This window comes from Lactuca sativa, chromosome 8 (assembly GCF_002870075.4).
Source record: "Lactuca sativa cultivar Salinas chromosome 8, Lsat_Salinas_v11, whole genome shotgun sequence".
NCBI classification, from domain to species: Eukaryota; Viridiplantae; Streptophyta; class Magnoliopsida; order Asterales; family Asteraceae; genus Lactuca; species Lactuca sativa.
Window position 1 is genome coordinate 1,069,305 of NC_056630.2, and position 16,037 is coordinate 1,085,341.

A 16,037-nucleotide genomic window follows, 5' to 3' on the forward strand; every position below is an offset into this window, starting at 1 on the left:
ATCACTCGTAAGGCTTTCATCTTTCATTGCTTTGAGTCTACAGTGGCGATTTCTTCTCCTGACCCGAAGGTTGATCAAGGCTTTGCCCGAGTACTATCATGAGTTCTCTCAACCACAGTACCTGACTTGGAGTAGCAAGAAGATCACAATAGTTAAAGTACTGAAACCTACTCCAGCAGGGAAGTTCATTAATATCAAGCTCAAAGTGACTCAAGGATCAGAAAATTCGGTTCATACAATCTCTCTTGTTGATTTACCGAATCTGAATCCACATGATTGGATTCTCCTGAACAACATCTTACTTTCCATCCCAAAGGAGTATGAGCCAATTATAGATCACATCAAGTGTATGATGGTGTGTTACATTCATGAAGTAGGAAAGATGGATCAGGAGATTGCCACTGCTATATCAAAGAAGCCCTCAATCAAGCCAATCGGGAAAGCAGGTGACATTAAGTTGATGGTGAATGGTAAACTAGACCCACAGTTTCAGATTGTTATGTTTCTTAGATGCAAGGGTCAAAGGTGTCTGTTTTCTCTTGCTGATAAACACCTATTCTCTAATTCCTGCTTGGAGCACATACTTGCGATTATCCATAGGTGTGATCAAAATAGTGAGGCAGACAAGAAGCTGTTTTCAGATATGCTTCGGTGGTACATGGTTTTCAAACAAACTCTACTTTCCATCATACCAAGGTTGTTCAAGGTTGTGAAGCGACCTCCTCAACCTCCACCAAAGTGAAGTCTCACCCCAATTGACGCAAAGGGGGAGATTGTTGGGTCTATTGTGTAGTGTCTTGGGCTCGGTTATTAGTCCAGTTTTGTCACCGGTTTCAGCATGTCCAGCCATGTGTTTTGTTTTAGGGTTTTGTATATAAGTTGCATGCATGCAATCTTATCATTAACGATTTCATTATTATTATCATTTATTGTCTTGTAAAACCCTGGCTCACCTCTACAGTGGAAGTTCTTGATCGAGCTCTGCTGAGGTGTCACTATATTGGAATCATTAAGCTCTATTTTGAATCAACTCGTGTTTACATTGTTTGATTAGTCATTTTCTATTAACATGTTGAAGATCTAAAACAATCTAAAGAGTTTTTCGACTCATCACCCATGGTATGCATTTTTCTGGGGTTTCAGTCCAAACCTTGACTTTTTTGGACTCATGGTCCTTTTGGCCTAGTTTGTACATAGAATTGGCCCCCCGACTTAACTTTTGTTAATTTGTTGTTGTTAACACCCTCATGTGCCTCTCATATGATGGGTATAATTGTCTTTTCACATCTAAGGGACCAGTTTCGAACCTAAAAAAATATATCCTCTTTTTTTTAATTAATACCTATTTATTTATTTTAATAATTAAAAATTAAAATAGGTCTCTCTCTCTCTCTAAAGTAATGGAAGTTACAGAAAACATCACTAGTTACTACGTTTACGTATTAGTTTAACGGATTGCTTAATGGATCCCGAGCTCTTTTTCAAAGAAATCAAATTGTAACATCCTGTTCATTAAATAAATAGATAGATAAAATTGATGAACGAATATTCGCCCTATATCCATATTAGTTAGTGGAGTGTTGGTTTTGGAGAGTCGAATGTTATGATTTAGATTATTCGGGGGTTAAAGAGTAATTTTAGGACTTGTTTTGCAAAGGATTTAAGTGGTCAGGGGGTGTTTGTTATTATTCAGACTTAATTTGAAGAGATTTTGAAAGTTAAGGGTTGAATGGTAAGTATTGGATTAAAGTTGAAAAGATTTTATGGGGTCAGGGGCTAAAGTGTAAGTTTTGGGCTTAATTTGAAATGAATTTAGATGGGAAGGACCATAGTTTTTATTATGGAGATATGTTTTGAAGGGATCGTGTATATATAGTTACCACCTCCGAAACCCTAGCCCTAATAGAGCTCAGCCATCACCTCCCCCTTATGTCTCCCTCACCGGCCGCCACCCTACCCTCCTTACTTCTCCGACCACCAAGTCGTCGTTGTGCCACTCTGCTGAAGACATGAACCACCGTGACCCTCCAGCAGCCACCGAAGTCCATGGCGCTATCATCGTTTCCCTTGCTGGTGACGATGAGGACCATCGTGGGTCTCGTGTTCCTGTTGTGGTAGTTGTTGTTCAAGGCCGTCATCTACCACCGCTGCACCGCCTCTGTGAAGAAGACGAAGTCTCCACCGTAAGCGCCGCTATTGCCGCCTCTTGGCATCTTTCAGTTGTTCCGCTCACCGGTTGCCACCTTGAAATGTTGTGTGTTCGTGTGTGTGGGCCGTCAGTCGAATAGGGTTGTGAAGAACCACCATCGCAAATCACCGCCTCTCTGTGGTTCTATCGGTCCGTCATACACCACCATGAGGTGGGTGGTCGTGTTAATTCCCGAGCACGAGGCATGTTTTAGTGTGTGTGTGTGTGTGTGTGTGTTCTATGTAGTTTTGTTTGGCCAGAAAATTGAGAAAAGGCCACCACCACCACCGTAAGGTGGTGGCTGCCACCATGTACCACCGTCGGCCACCACTAGGGTGGTTTTGTGTGTGTGTTTATGATTAGAGAGTGTCTGTGTTATTGGGAATGGTGTTGTAAAGTGTAATCATGACGGAATAATGAAAAGAAAACCCGTAACCACCACTGTGACATGGTGGCCACCGCCGTGAGCCGCCATCGACCACTACTACGCGAGGTGGTAGTGGGTGGTGCCCGATTAATGAAACCCTAATGGGTCTTATGAGACCCTAGTAGGCCTAATGAAGCCCTAATTGATCTAAGGACTGAGTTGTGGGCCTATTGGGATATTATTGGGTTGAAAACCCTAATTTTGGATAATTAGGTTTGGACTTATCGAGACCCGCATTTTGGACCATTGGAGTGAAGATATGAGTCAAGCCCGATTACACAGTATGTTTGGACTTAATGGATTAAGCCCTTAATGTATTAACTCCTTAATGGGTTAAGTAGGAACACTTAACCCTAATCGTCATTTTATGTGAAAACCCCTAATTGGGTTTGGAGGCTTGTTGGGCCACTTATTGGACTAAGCTATTGTGGGCCTTTGTGTGCCAATTGGGAACACATTTTTGGACTAAGGGAAATTATTGGGCTTCAGGATGATACCCATTAGAGAGGCTTGGGCCCAATTTGGAAAATTGGGCCATAAGTGGGCCATAATTAGGCCTTGAGATTATTAGCTATTAGGCCATTAGAATGCCAATTGTTTGGGCTAGAATAATTTGTTGGGCCTTAAAGTAAGTCTATGTAGAGTTTTGGGCCCAATTTGGAGAGTGAGTTGCACCTTGGGCTTGGAACCCAATTATTAATTGGGTATTGTTTAATGTTGACAGTTTGGGAATCTATCATCCAGCAGCTAGAGTTTTATCCACAGGATTTCAGCAGTGCCAGGTGGGTCTCCTCACTATACCGATGGGTCTAAGGCACCAAGGTCGGCCGATTCAGTTAGTTGTAGTGTTTATTGTAGATTCAGATTCACTACTGATATGCCTGGTATGCATGTATATGTGGTACTTGCATGGAAGACCATGGGGGGAGCCCATGGCACCATATGTAAGACCATATGGAGAGCCCATGGCTTTCCTATTAAATACCATGGGGGAGCCCATGGCACTTGGATGTAAGACCATGTGGAGAGCCCATGGTTTCGTATTGAAGACCATGGGGGGAGCCCATGGCACTTAGGTGTAAGACCATGTGGGGAGCCCATGGCATCCTAGATTAAGACCCTAGGGGAGCCCACGGCATCCGTATATGTTTATATGCATGGTTATCTAATTTATATGGTTATATGACTGATATAGTTATCTGATTGATATGGTTATGTGATTGATATAGATATATGATTGATATGGTTTATGTAGTTGTTATAACTAATGTGGTTATATAGATTGTGTGGGGTATGCTCTGGGGAACTCACTGAGCTTCCTACTTACAGTTTTGTTTATTGTTTTAGGTATCATCGATTTGGAAAAGAAGAGTTTGGATTGATCGCAGTGCTCATACCTATGATTTCCGCAACGAATGATTTTGGGATGAACTCTGATAAATGATTTACTTAACGATGATTTGAAATGTTTGTAATAAATGGTATCAATGTTTTAACTAAATTAAAAATGAAATTTTTACCCTTGATTTTTAGGTCATTACAAGTTGGTATCAGAGCCTTGGTTTGAGGGATTCGGACATACTTTAGGGTGAGTCTGAACTCAAACTAAGGGTCTAAAAAGTTTTCAAAAGAAAAATGATTTTGAGTAAAGAATTTATAAGATAAGAAAGGGTGTTGTGCATGCAATCAGTCAAGCTCAAGTAAGTTTCCCCGAAATACCCACATTGTTATATATTATGAGTTGATTATGAATCTGTGAATCGTGTGCTGGTTAGGGCTAGGGGAGATGTTTGTATATGTTGTATGAGCTGGTAGACTTGCATGCTAGTGTTGCGTAGTCAGCGACAGATTGGCCTGCTATGTGATGATGTAGTCTTAGAGATACCGGATACCATGCTAGAATGAGAATGATAATTTTTATTAGTAACTTCTACGTATATGCTTTCAAAATTGTATGCGGTTAGGATCTTATAGCCTTAGAATAATTGATTTAGCCTTATTTCCTATTCCTTTTTTGGTTGTGGTCCTAGGGTACATTCTATTATTCGACAATCTATTAGATTATGTTTTGTGTATAATTTGCATGCATAAGGAAGCCGACAATGAGGATGGATGGATGTGGATAGCACGAGTTACGATATGTGGGTTGAATGTTGTACGATAGTCCTTTGGATTTGAGTGCTACTGCATGAATGTTGCTTGATTTGTGCTTTGTGGAACTCCTGAGTGATGGGAGTCAGCCACTAGGTGGATATGACAATATCCAGGAGGTGGATGGCTGGCATCATGCGAAGTTCTTCAGCAGCTGATGGCAGGGTGAGGTTGGGAACCTAGGGGAGCCTAGGATATGCTCCAGTGAGTTAGTGGGGCGATTCGGTGAGGTTGGGAACCTAGGGGAGCCTAGGAGGTGCTTCGGTGGATATTGTGTTGTTGTTTAGCAAACATTTAGTGCATCATGGGAGTAAGTGACTTAGAGGATTTGGGATGATTCCGGAGGAAAGTATGGATAGGTGTGGAAGGTAGTATTGGGCCCGTACTACTGGAAGCACAGGATCCATACTTGAATCGGGGAAAGTCATGGAGAATCTAAGAAGCCAGGGAAGGAGAATTCTTTGTTATGATTGGACCGTGGGGACAGCTGTTGTGCAGAATGCGGATAAGCATGCAAGGGGAAGGACCATGGTTTGGTCCCGACTCTGGTGGAGAGCTAGTTAGCAGAAGGTTTCCAGGATTTTGAGTTCGCCTTAGATCTCTTGTATCAAGCAACAAGGATTGATTGTGCGATTTATTTCTCTTTCGGGATTAGAGACTATGTCTTGGGGGTTGTTTGTAGCCCGGTTTAGAGAAGAGATCGCTTCAGCTACTGCAGTTCATCCGTGGATGATTGAGCTGGTAAGTGTGCCAAGGTGCGAGACCCTGAGTGATATGATTTCTAGAACTCGAGAACAGGAATTGATTTGGAGCACATTGGGAAGAGGGAATCAGATCAGGTGCATACATTGGAGGGTCACAAAAAGGGACCCAAGAGTTCGATTCAACTTTTAAGAGGCCAGCAGGGCCGGATTCAGTACAGTTCTTGCGGGAAACTGCACCAGGGATTTTTTCGTTTCGAGGGTCTTAGTAAGTGTACCTCTAGGTTTGGTACCTTGCTTGTGTTGGATTATACCTTCAAACATTGTCATCTGCCAATTGCATACCGTGAGTTACGGAGTGGTTAGTGAAAGGTTGTATCACTCTTTGCTGGTTTGGAGCGTTCAATGTTATCTGGGTTTAGGGTCGAGCTCGGCCCAGGGACATGATGCGGAAGGTCCATGGTCAGGATTGGTAACTCAGCCGGTATGCTCGAGTTGGCTTTTGGAGGTGCCAGTGGAAGTGGTCTACTGCAGAGGTTTTGGTCTGGGCATCGGTTATTTGGACTTCAAGATATAGGTGGGGCATCATTTCAAGGCGTCTGAGATTATTAGAGAGGCTTGGGCCCAATTTGGAAAATTGGGCCATATGTGGGCCATAATTAGTCCTTAAGGATTATTAGCTATTGGACCATTAGCATTCCAATTGTTTGGGCTAGAATAATTTGTTGGGCCTTAAAGTAAGTCTATGTATAGTTTTGGGCCCAATTTGGAAATTAGGCCATATGTTGGGCTTTGGCCCGTCACTTGTCTATTTGTCCTTTGGAGAGTGAGTTGCACCTTGGGCTTGGAACCCAGTTATTAATTGGGTATTGTTTGATGTTGACAGTTTGGGAATCTATCATCTAGCAGCTAGAGTTTTATCCACAGGATTTCAGCAATGTCAGGTGAGTCTCCTCACTATACCGATGGGTCTAAGGCACCAAGGTCGGCCCATTCAGTTAGTTGTAGTGTTTATTGTAGATTCACTACTGATATGCCTAATACGCATGTATATGTGGTATGCTTGTGATTATATGGTATGGTATTATGCTAGTTGTCTTTGTGATACTTGCATGGAAGACCATGGGGGAGCCCATGGCACCAGATGTAAGATCATGTGGATAGCCCATGGCTTTCCTATTAAAGACCATGGGGGGAGACCATGGCACTTGGATGTAAGACCATGTGGAGAGCCCATGGTTTCCTATTGAAGACCATGGGGGAGCCCATGGCACTTAGGTGTAAGACCATGTGGGGAGCCCATGGCATCCTGGATTAAGACCCTGGGGGAGCCCAGGGCATCCGTATATGTTTATATGCATGGTTATCTAATTGATATGGTTATGAGATTGATATAGTTATCTGATTGATATGGTTATGTGATTGATATAGATATCTGATTGATATGGTTTATGTAGTTGTTATAACTAATGTCGTTATATGGATTGTGTGGGGTATGCTCTGGGGAACTCGCTAAGCTTCCTGCTAACAGTTTTGTTTATTGTTTCAGGTATCATTGATTTGGAAAAGAAGAGTTTGGATTGATCGCAGTGCTCACACCTATGATTTCCGCAACGAATGATTTTCGGATGAATTCTGATAAATGATTTACTTAACGATGATTTGAAATGTTTGTAATAAATGGTATCAATGTTTTAGCTAAATTAAAAATGAAATTTTTACCCTTCATTTTTGGGTCATTACAAGTTGGTATCAGAGCATTGGTTTGAGGGATTCGGACATACTTTAGGGTGAGTCTAAACTCAAACTGAGGGTCTGAAAAGTTTTCAAAAGAAAAATGTTTTTAAGTAAAGAATTTCTAAGATAAGAAAGGGTGTTGTGCATGCAATCATTCGAGCTCAAGTAAGTTTCCCCGGAATACCCACATTGTTATCTGTTATGAGTTGATTATGAATCTGTGAATCGTGTACTGGTTAGGGCTAGGGGAGATGCCTGTATATATTGTATGAGCTGGTAGACTTGCATGCTAGTGTTGCGTAGTCAACGACAGATTGGCCTGATATGTGATGATGTAGTCTTAGAGATACCGGATACCATGCTAGAATGAGAATGATAATTTGTATTAGTAACTGCTACGTGTATGCTTTCAAAATTGTATGCGGTTAGGATCTTATAGCCTTAGAATAATTGATTTTGCCTTATTTCCTATTCCTTTTTTGGTTGTGGTCCTAGGGTACATTCTATTATTCGACAGTTTATTAGATCATGTTTTGTGTATAATTTGCATGCATAAGGAAGCCGACAGTGAGGATGGATGGATGTGGATAGCACGAGTGTAACGCCTGTGTTTCCGGGCTTGCCATTTTTAGCAATGTAATAGTCTAGGTTAACCTTTGTAACCCGTTTTGAAAATAATAATATTGTATTATTTGAGTATTATGTGTTTTGTGCTTAATTGCTTAATTATGTGGTTTGATTAATTAAGAATAAAAAAAATAAGCATCAAAATTGAAGTGTAAAATAAACTTGATATCTTTGGTTAATGTTGTAGTAGTTGAAACGAGGTTTTCGAATATATATAGAACGCCCAAATCTTACTTTGTATAAGGAAGTTACGATTTATCGAAGTTTCGGCTTAGCGGTATGCAGCCTGAAATACTCGATTTAAGATCGAGCGGTTTTTAGCCGAAGTAATCTAAACGAGGATCGAAGGTCTCGTTGTTGGTATCGAAGCGATAAAAAGTTAGGCGAGAACGGACGTCAAACGAAGAAGTTATGAATTTATAACGAAGTTTTTCTGTCGCGGCCTATTAAAAATAAATAATAAAAATAAATTTAAAATTAGCCGACGGAGTCTAAACGAAAGTTGTAGAGCGTAGTCTCACCTTCGCGTGGATATAAAGAACGTCGAAAACGGAGTTCGTATGAGGAAGATATGAATTTCTGAAGTTTATTAAATATTTTGTAATTAAATTTAATCTTTAATTCCGGTATTATCCGAGGACGAGTCATCGGACTCATCCGAAGTACGCCCCGTGTACACCGAAGTGTCGACACTCGCAGCAAGTGGCTCGGATGACGCATGCAATGACGATTTCGGAAGCAGTACGCGCCGCGTACTGCAGTACGCCCCGCGTACTCCGAGGCTCCAGCCTCCTATAAATAGGATCCGAAGGCAGCCGAGTCTTTTGTTCATTTTCTCTCTTCTCTCTCCCGTTTTGCATTGTTTTGCGTTCCAGAAATACCCCGAAGCCCCGGTATCATACTCGATCCCCGAGGCAAGTCCCGATATCCCGAAGATCCCGAGAAGTGTGGTTCCCGAGCCGAAGCTCTGTCCGCGAGAAGTTCGATTTTTGTGAAGATCTTCCAGATCTGCTGAGGATTACTACTTCTGCAAGTCGTAGTGTTGTCCGATCATCTTCTGATCAAGTGAGTGTATACTACCTTTCATAAACACGATAATAATACAAGTATTGTTTGAGTGTATTAAGTATATTGTTGTTTATATGTGTGAATGTATATTCACTCTCTTTTATCTCATGGATCTGATTTGTTTTCTATGAAATACGTGTTATGTGTGTGTGCCTCATCTGTTATGTGGAATATGTATTGATTAAAGCATGCTATACAGGTTTTTAAACTATGTATAAAAATGTATATTTTTATCTACTAATATGTTGGGTAGAACATGGGTAGATAGTTGGTGTGTAATAAACAGATGAGATGCCTCGTTGTTGTTTGGTTTAGTCATCTAGCGGAGTTTAGATGACGACCACGGACTTTTCTAGATAGTCTTGTGGAAACATTAGCAGGTTCGCCACCTGTAGGTGTTAATGAACTTGGGTGTTCATTCGTTGTACTCCATCCCCCTCATGGTTGCCTTATTTGACTTATATTGCTGAGGAACCCCCGAAGCATGTGTTGTCGCCCCGATGAAATATTCTTAGACTAGGTCCCTTATGTTAGTTGTTTTAGGGACATAAAGTGAGAATAACGGGAATGGGTAATTGGGTTATTGTTGGTTGGTGAAAATTAAATATGATTATTTATTGTGGGTTGAAAACCCTATATGCTCACCAGGCTCCCAAGCCTGACCCACTCAGTTTTAATTTGTATTACAGGAAGTGGCGCGAGGGCATAAGATGGATGAACCATCAAGTTGTTTTGTTTACAAGTCTGTATATGTATATATTTGTTGAATGACTTGTAATGTTATCGTTTATGCTTATTGGTCTGTATCGGAACATGACACCCCGAGTTTTGATTATATAATAAAAATACATTTCTTTTATGAAATGCTTTGGTAAACATTGTTTTATCATGTTTTGTTTTTGGAACAAATTCCGCAACTCTTTCAAATCAAAAGGATTTACTCTGAAAATATTTTAAAAGCATAAATGAAAAATCGGTCTTTTCTGGCCGAGATTTTGGGGATGTCACAGTTGGTATCAGAGCATTAGTTTAAGCGAACTAGAAATTTGTAGGATTTCTAGACTTAAACTTAGAATGCTAAGTGAAATTTTGAGATGTGTGTCTGTGATATTTTAGACACGAGCACCAGTTTATTTTAGGAAAGTTGCCTAAAATGCTTTATGTGCTAAATGTTATATATTGCCATATATGATATTATTTGTTCGGATCTATGGTCTGTTGCCGACCGGATCTAGAAACCTTATGTGTATAGGATTCTAAGCGTACGTCTACGATATTAGAACTAGCAAGTAAACGTTTCGGAGCGATAAGGATGATTTGAATATCTATCGTGATTGAGGATCTAATTTCACCTTATTCGATGTGTAGATCAAAATGGTGAGAACAAGAAGTGGAGTTGGAAATGCTGACGAAAACAGGAATCAACCACCAGTGATTGAATAAGTACCTGTCGTAGCAGCAGCACCTGAGCCAATAACCATGGCTGGTGTGCAAATGATGATTCAGAAGATGTTAGATCGTCAGATGGATGAAACTAGACGGTTGCTTCAGCAGAATCGTGAAGAACTGTCAATTCGTGTGGAGGAGCCTGAATTAAATGAAGGGCACTCGGAAGGTGGAAACTTCAGTGGGTCTGTTGGTCAAACCAACCCACCGATAGTTAGGCAAGATAACCATGATGGAAGGAATGATGGAATGGGATGCAAGTACAAGGAATTTCTAACTTGCAAACCATCGACCTTCAATGGAAAGGAGGATCTGATTGGAGTTATGGATTGGATCTCCGAAATGGAGTTAGCCTTCATGACGTGTGGCTGCAGAGGCAAGTTGCAAACTATCTATGCAGTGCGTCAGTTCCGAGGTGGAGCCGTTCATTGGTGGAACACTCTAGGGAAGACGTTAAGCCCTAATGAGCCACTGCAATTGACATGGGCAGAATTCTTGGTGCAATTCAAGCGCTAGTTCTTTTCGCCTCAAAATTTGTTGGAGTTGGAGAACAAGTTCCTGACCTTGACGAAAGGCAGCATGTCGGTTGATGAATACACCAATAGCTTCACCGATAAGATGGAGTTTGCCTTGCGTATCGTTCCAGATGAGCTGACAAAGGTGGACCGGTATGCGAAGGGACTCCCATGGGAGTACGAGGTGCCAGTACGTCAGGCACATACTCTAGAGGCGGCTATTTGGGCTGCCAAGTCTGTTGAGAACATGATAAAGGGAAGAACCACCGACAAGGTTGAGGTTGGTGAGAAAAGAATTTTTGAGGGAACATCTGGTTCCGGTAAAAAAAGCAAATTTTCGAAATCTGATTCGAAAAAGTTTGGAGGAAAAGGAGGCGAAGTGAAGTGGTGTGATAAGTGTAAGAAAAAGCACTTTGGGAAATGTAGCGAGGATGTAACCTGCTACAAATGTGGAAAGGTTGGACATTTTGCCAATGAATGTCTGAACAACAAAAGGATGTGTTTTGGTTGTAATGAAGAGGGGCATATTTTGAAAGACTGTCCGAAGAAAAAGGAGGCAGCTAGGCCCAACATTCCACCAAAGCCGAAGGCGAGAGCCTTCCAGATGACACTCGAAGCTGCAAAAGGTGAAGCTGATGTCGCTTCAGGTACCTTTCTTGTTAATGAATTACCTGCTCAAATTTTGTTTGATTCTGGAGCCAACTACTCCTTTATTTCGCATGAGTTTGGTAGAAAGCTAGCTTTGCCTGTTGATAGACTAGATAATGCTTTATTAGTCGAAGTCGCTAGTAGCAAGTTTGTACCTGTTAGTCATCGTATGAAAGACATCTTAATTGATCTGAATGGGAATAAGTTTCACGAGGAATTATTGCCTATCAAACTAAATGGTTTCGACATCGTGTTGGGAATGGATTGGCTTAGCGCCAATGATGCCGAAATTTTGTGCAAGAAGAAGATAGTTAAGGTAAACCCGCCTGGGAAAGATTCGTTTATGGTGTATGGGGACAAACGCAGAGTGAATTCTAGAATCATTTCCCTAATGAAAGCCAGAAGGTGTTTGACCAAGGGATGTACATCATATTTAGCATTCGTGATTGATGCTAAGAAAGAAAAGAAGGTGATGCAGAGTATTCTAGTGGTGTGTGAGTATCCGGAAGTATTTTCCGATGATCTTCCTGGATTACCCCCTGATAGACAAGTAGAGTTCAGAATAGACTTGTTACCAGGAACCACGCCAATAGCAAAAGCACCTTATCGATTAGCACCGACGGAGATGAAGGAGCTAATGATGCAACTTCAGGAGTTATTGGACAAAGGTTTCATTAGACCTAGTTCATCGCCCTGGGGAGCTCCGGTGTTATTTGTGAAGAAGAAAGATGGAAGTATGAGAATGTGCATCGATTACAGAGAGCTGAACAAGGCAACAATAAAGAATAGATATCCGTTGCCGAGGATTGATGACCTATTTGATCAATTGCAAGGTTCGAGCTATTTCTCCAAGATCGATCTTAGGTCAGGATATCATCAGCTAAAACTAAGAGAGCAAGATATCGAGAAGACTGCATTCAGAACTAGATATGGACACTACGAGTTCTTGGTTATGTCGTTTGGACTAACCAATGCTCCGGCAGCATTCATGGATTTGATGAATAGGGTTTGTAATCCGTTCCTTGATAAATCCGTGATAGTGTTCATAGACGACATTCTGATTTACTCGAAAAGCCAGGAGGAGCATGGCAGACACTTGCGAGAAGTGTTAGAAGTTTTGAAGCAGGAGAAGCTGTATGCAAAGTTCTCTAAGTGTGATTTTTGGATTCGTGAACTCCAATTCTTGGGTCACGTGGTCAACCAAGAAGGGATAATGGTTGATCCAGCAAAGATTGAAGTTGTGATGAAGTGGGAACAACCGAAGAGTCCCACGGAGATTCGAAGCTTTTTAGGATTAGCCGGATATTACCGAAGGTTTATCCAAGGTTTTTCTTCAATTTCTACTCCATTAACAGCTTTGACCCATAAAGGAGCTACTTATGCTTGGAGTGATAAGCATAAAGAAGCATTCGAGAAGCTAAAGAAGAAGCTATGCGAGGCACCGATACTTTCTCTACCCGATGGAGTTGAAGACTTCGCTGTTTATAACAATGCGTATGGGGTTGGATTGGGTTGTGTTTTGACCCAAAGAGAAAAGGTGATAGCATATGCGTCTCGACAGCTGAAAAAGCATGAAAAGAATTACCCGACTCATGATTTGGAGTTGGCAGCGGTAGTTTTCGCTCTGAAATTATGGAGGCATTACCTCTATGGCACGAAGTGCAAACTTTTTACTGATCATAAGAGTCTCCAATATCTCTTTAATCAGAAGGAATTGAATATGAGGCAACGACGCTGGCTAGAATTACTTAAAGACTACGACTGCGAGATACTTTACCACCCCGGTAAAGCTAATGTTGTTGTTGATGCTCTCAGTCGGAAAGTCAATCTTGAAAGGAGAAGGCCAAGAGCGTTGAGAATTGAAGTTGTCTCGACCATTGTGGAAAGTATAAAGAAAGCTCAAGAGGAAGCTTCTGAGAAAAATGAACGAAAGGAGGAACGTTTGGGTAAAACGTTGGTTTTTGGTACAAACGGTCATGGACTGAAGGTATTCCAAGATCATATTTGGGTACCTAAGTCAGGAGGAATTAGGGATCTTCTGATGGAAGAAGCTCACAAAACCAAGTACTCAATTCATCCTGGTAGCACTAAAATGTATAGGGACCTGAAGCCCTACTACTGGTGGCCGACGATGAAGCTTGATGTTGCAAAGTATGTGGCTGAGTGTGTGACTTGTGCGAGAGTCAAGACACAACATCAGAAACCTTACGGGAGTTTAGAACCATTGTCTGTGCCTATGGGTAAGTGGGAAGACATTGCTATGGATTTTGTCACTAAACTGCCCAGAACAAAGAATGGTCACGACATGATTTGGGTGGTCGTTAATCGATTCACTAAGAGTGCGCATTTCATAGCAGCCAAGGAGAAATGGTCTATGGAGAAGCTTGTGAATTCTTACGTGAAGGAAATTGTGAGGCTTCACGGTGTTCCGTTAACGATTGTATCGGATCGTGATAGCCGTTTCACCTCAAGGTTTTGGAAAAGTCTACAAGAGGAATTGGGTACCAAGTTGTGTTTAAGTACAGCTTACCATCCGCAGACTGATGGCCAGAGTGAAAGAACGATACAAACACTTGAAGATATGCTGAGAGCATGTACCTTGGAATTACTAAGTAATTGGGATGAACATTTACCTTTGGTAGAATTTTCCTATAATAATAGTTTCCACTCGTGCATTAAGATGGCACCTTATCAAGCTTTGTATGGACAGAAGTGTCGTACGCCGTCTTGTTGGCTTGAGGCTGGGGAAAAGCAGTTTATGGGACCGGAGATGGTTCATCAAATTGCTGAAAAGTTGAAAATAATTAAGGAAAGAATGTTAGCAGCTCAAAATAGTCAAAAGAGCTATGCTGACAAAAAGCGAAGACCGATGACTTTTGAGGTTAGAGATTCGGTATTGCTTAAAGTCTCGCCGTGGAAGGGACTTATAAGATTTGGTAAAAGGGGAAAGTTGAGTCCAAGCTTTATTGGACCGTTTAAAGTTCTTCAGAGGGTTGGGAACCAAGCTTACAAGCTCGAATTACCCGAAGAACTGAATGGAATTCACAACACTTTTCATGTGTGTTATTTCAGGAAGTTCACGGGAGAAGTTCCTAACATAATTCCAATTTCTGAATTGAGAATTGATGAGAACAAAAGGTTGATTGAAGAACCAGAGGCAATTGTTGACCGAAAAACAAAGAAGTTGCGACGCAAAATGGTTGGGTTAGTGCTTGTCCGATGGAAACACACGAATGAGCCGAATCTCACCTGGGAGACGGAGAGTGACATGTTGAGTCGCTATCCGCATTTGTTTGTTGATGTGTGATTCCGGGGATGGAATCATTCTAAGGTGGAGAGAATTGTAACGCCTGTGTTTCCGGGCTTGCCATTTTTAGCAATGTAATAGTCTAGGTTAACCTTTGTAACCCGTTTTGAAAATAATAAGATTGTATTATTTGAGTATTATGTGTTTTGTGCTTAATTGCTTAATTATGTGGTTTGATTAATTAAGAATAAAAAAAATAAGCATCAAAATTGAAGTGTAAAATAAACTTGATATCTTTGGTTAATGTTGTAAGTGGCTCGGATGACGCATGCAATGACGATTTTGGAAGCAGTACGCGCCGCGTACTGCAGTACGCCCCGCGTACTCCGAGGCTCCAGCCTCCTATAAATAGGATCCGAAGGCAACCGAGTCTTTTGTTCATTTTCTCTCTTCTCTCTCCCGTTTTGCATCGTTTTGCGTGCCAGAAATACCCCGAAGCCCCGGTATCATACTCGAGCCCCGAGGCAAGTCCTGAGATCCCGAAGATCCCGAGACATGCGGTTCCCGAGCCGAAGCTCTGTCCGCGAGAAGTTCGATTTTTGTGAAGATCTTCCAGATCTGCTGAGGATTACTACTTCTGCAAGTCGTAGTGCTGTCCGATCATCTTCTGATCAAGTGAGTGTATACTACCTTTCATAAACACGATAATAATACAAGTATGGTTTGAGTGTATTAAGTATATTGTTGTTTATATGTGTGAATGTATATTCACTCTCTTCTATCTCATGGATCTGATTTGTTTTCTATGAAATACGTGTTATGTGTGTGTGCCTCATCTGTTATGTGGAATATGTATTGATTAAAGCATGCTATACAGGTTTTTAAACTATGTATAAAAATGTATATTTTTATCTACTAATATGTTGGGTAGAACATGGGTAGATAGTTGGTGTGTAATAAACAGATGAGATGCCTCGTTGTTGTTTGGTTTAGTCATCTAGCGGAGTTTAGATGACGACCACGGACTTTTCTAGATAGTCTTGTGGAAACATTAGCAGGTTCGCCACCTGTAGGTGTTAATGAACTTGGGTGTTCATTCGTTGTACTCCATCCCCCTCATGGTTGCCTTATTTGACTTATATTGCTGAGGAACCCCCGAAGCATGTGTTGTCGCCCCGATGAAATATTCTTAGACTAGGTCCCTTATGTTAGTTGTTTTAGGGACATAAAGTGAGAATAACGGGAATGGGTAATTGGGTTATTGTTGGTTGGTGAAAATTAA

General features: G+C 41.3%; 1 pseudogene; it reads left to right on the top strand.

Annotated features, from left to right (window-relative positions):
* The first annotated feature begins 2,009 nt into the window (after window positions 1–2,009).
* The window catches only part of LOC111915121 (alpha-1,3-arabinosyltransferase XAT2-like), a 32,652-nt pseudogene continuing 18,624 nt past the window's right edge, over window positions 2,010–16,037 (top strand).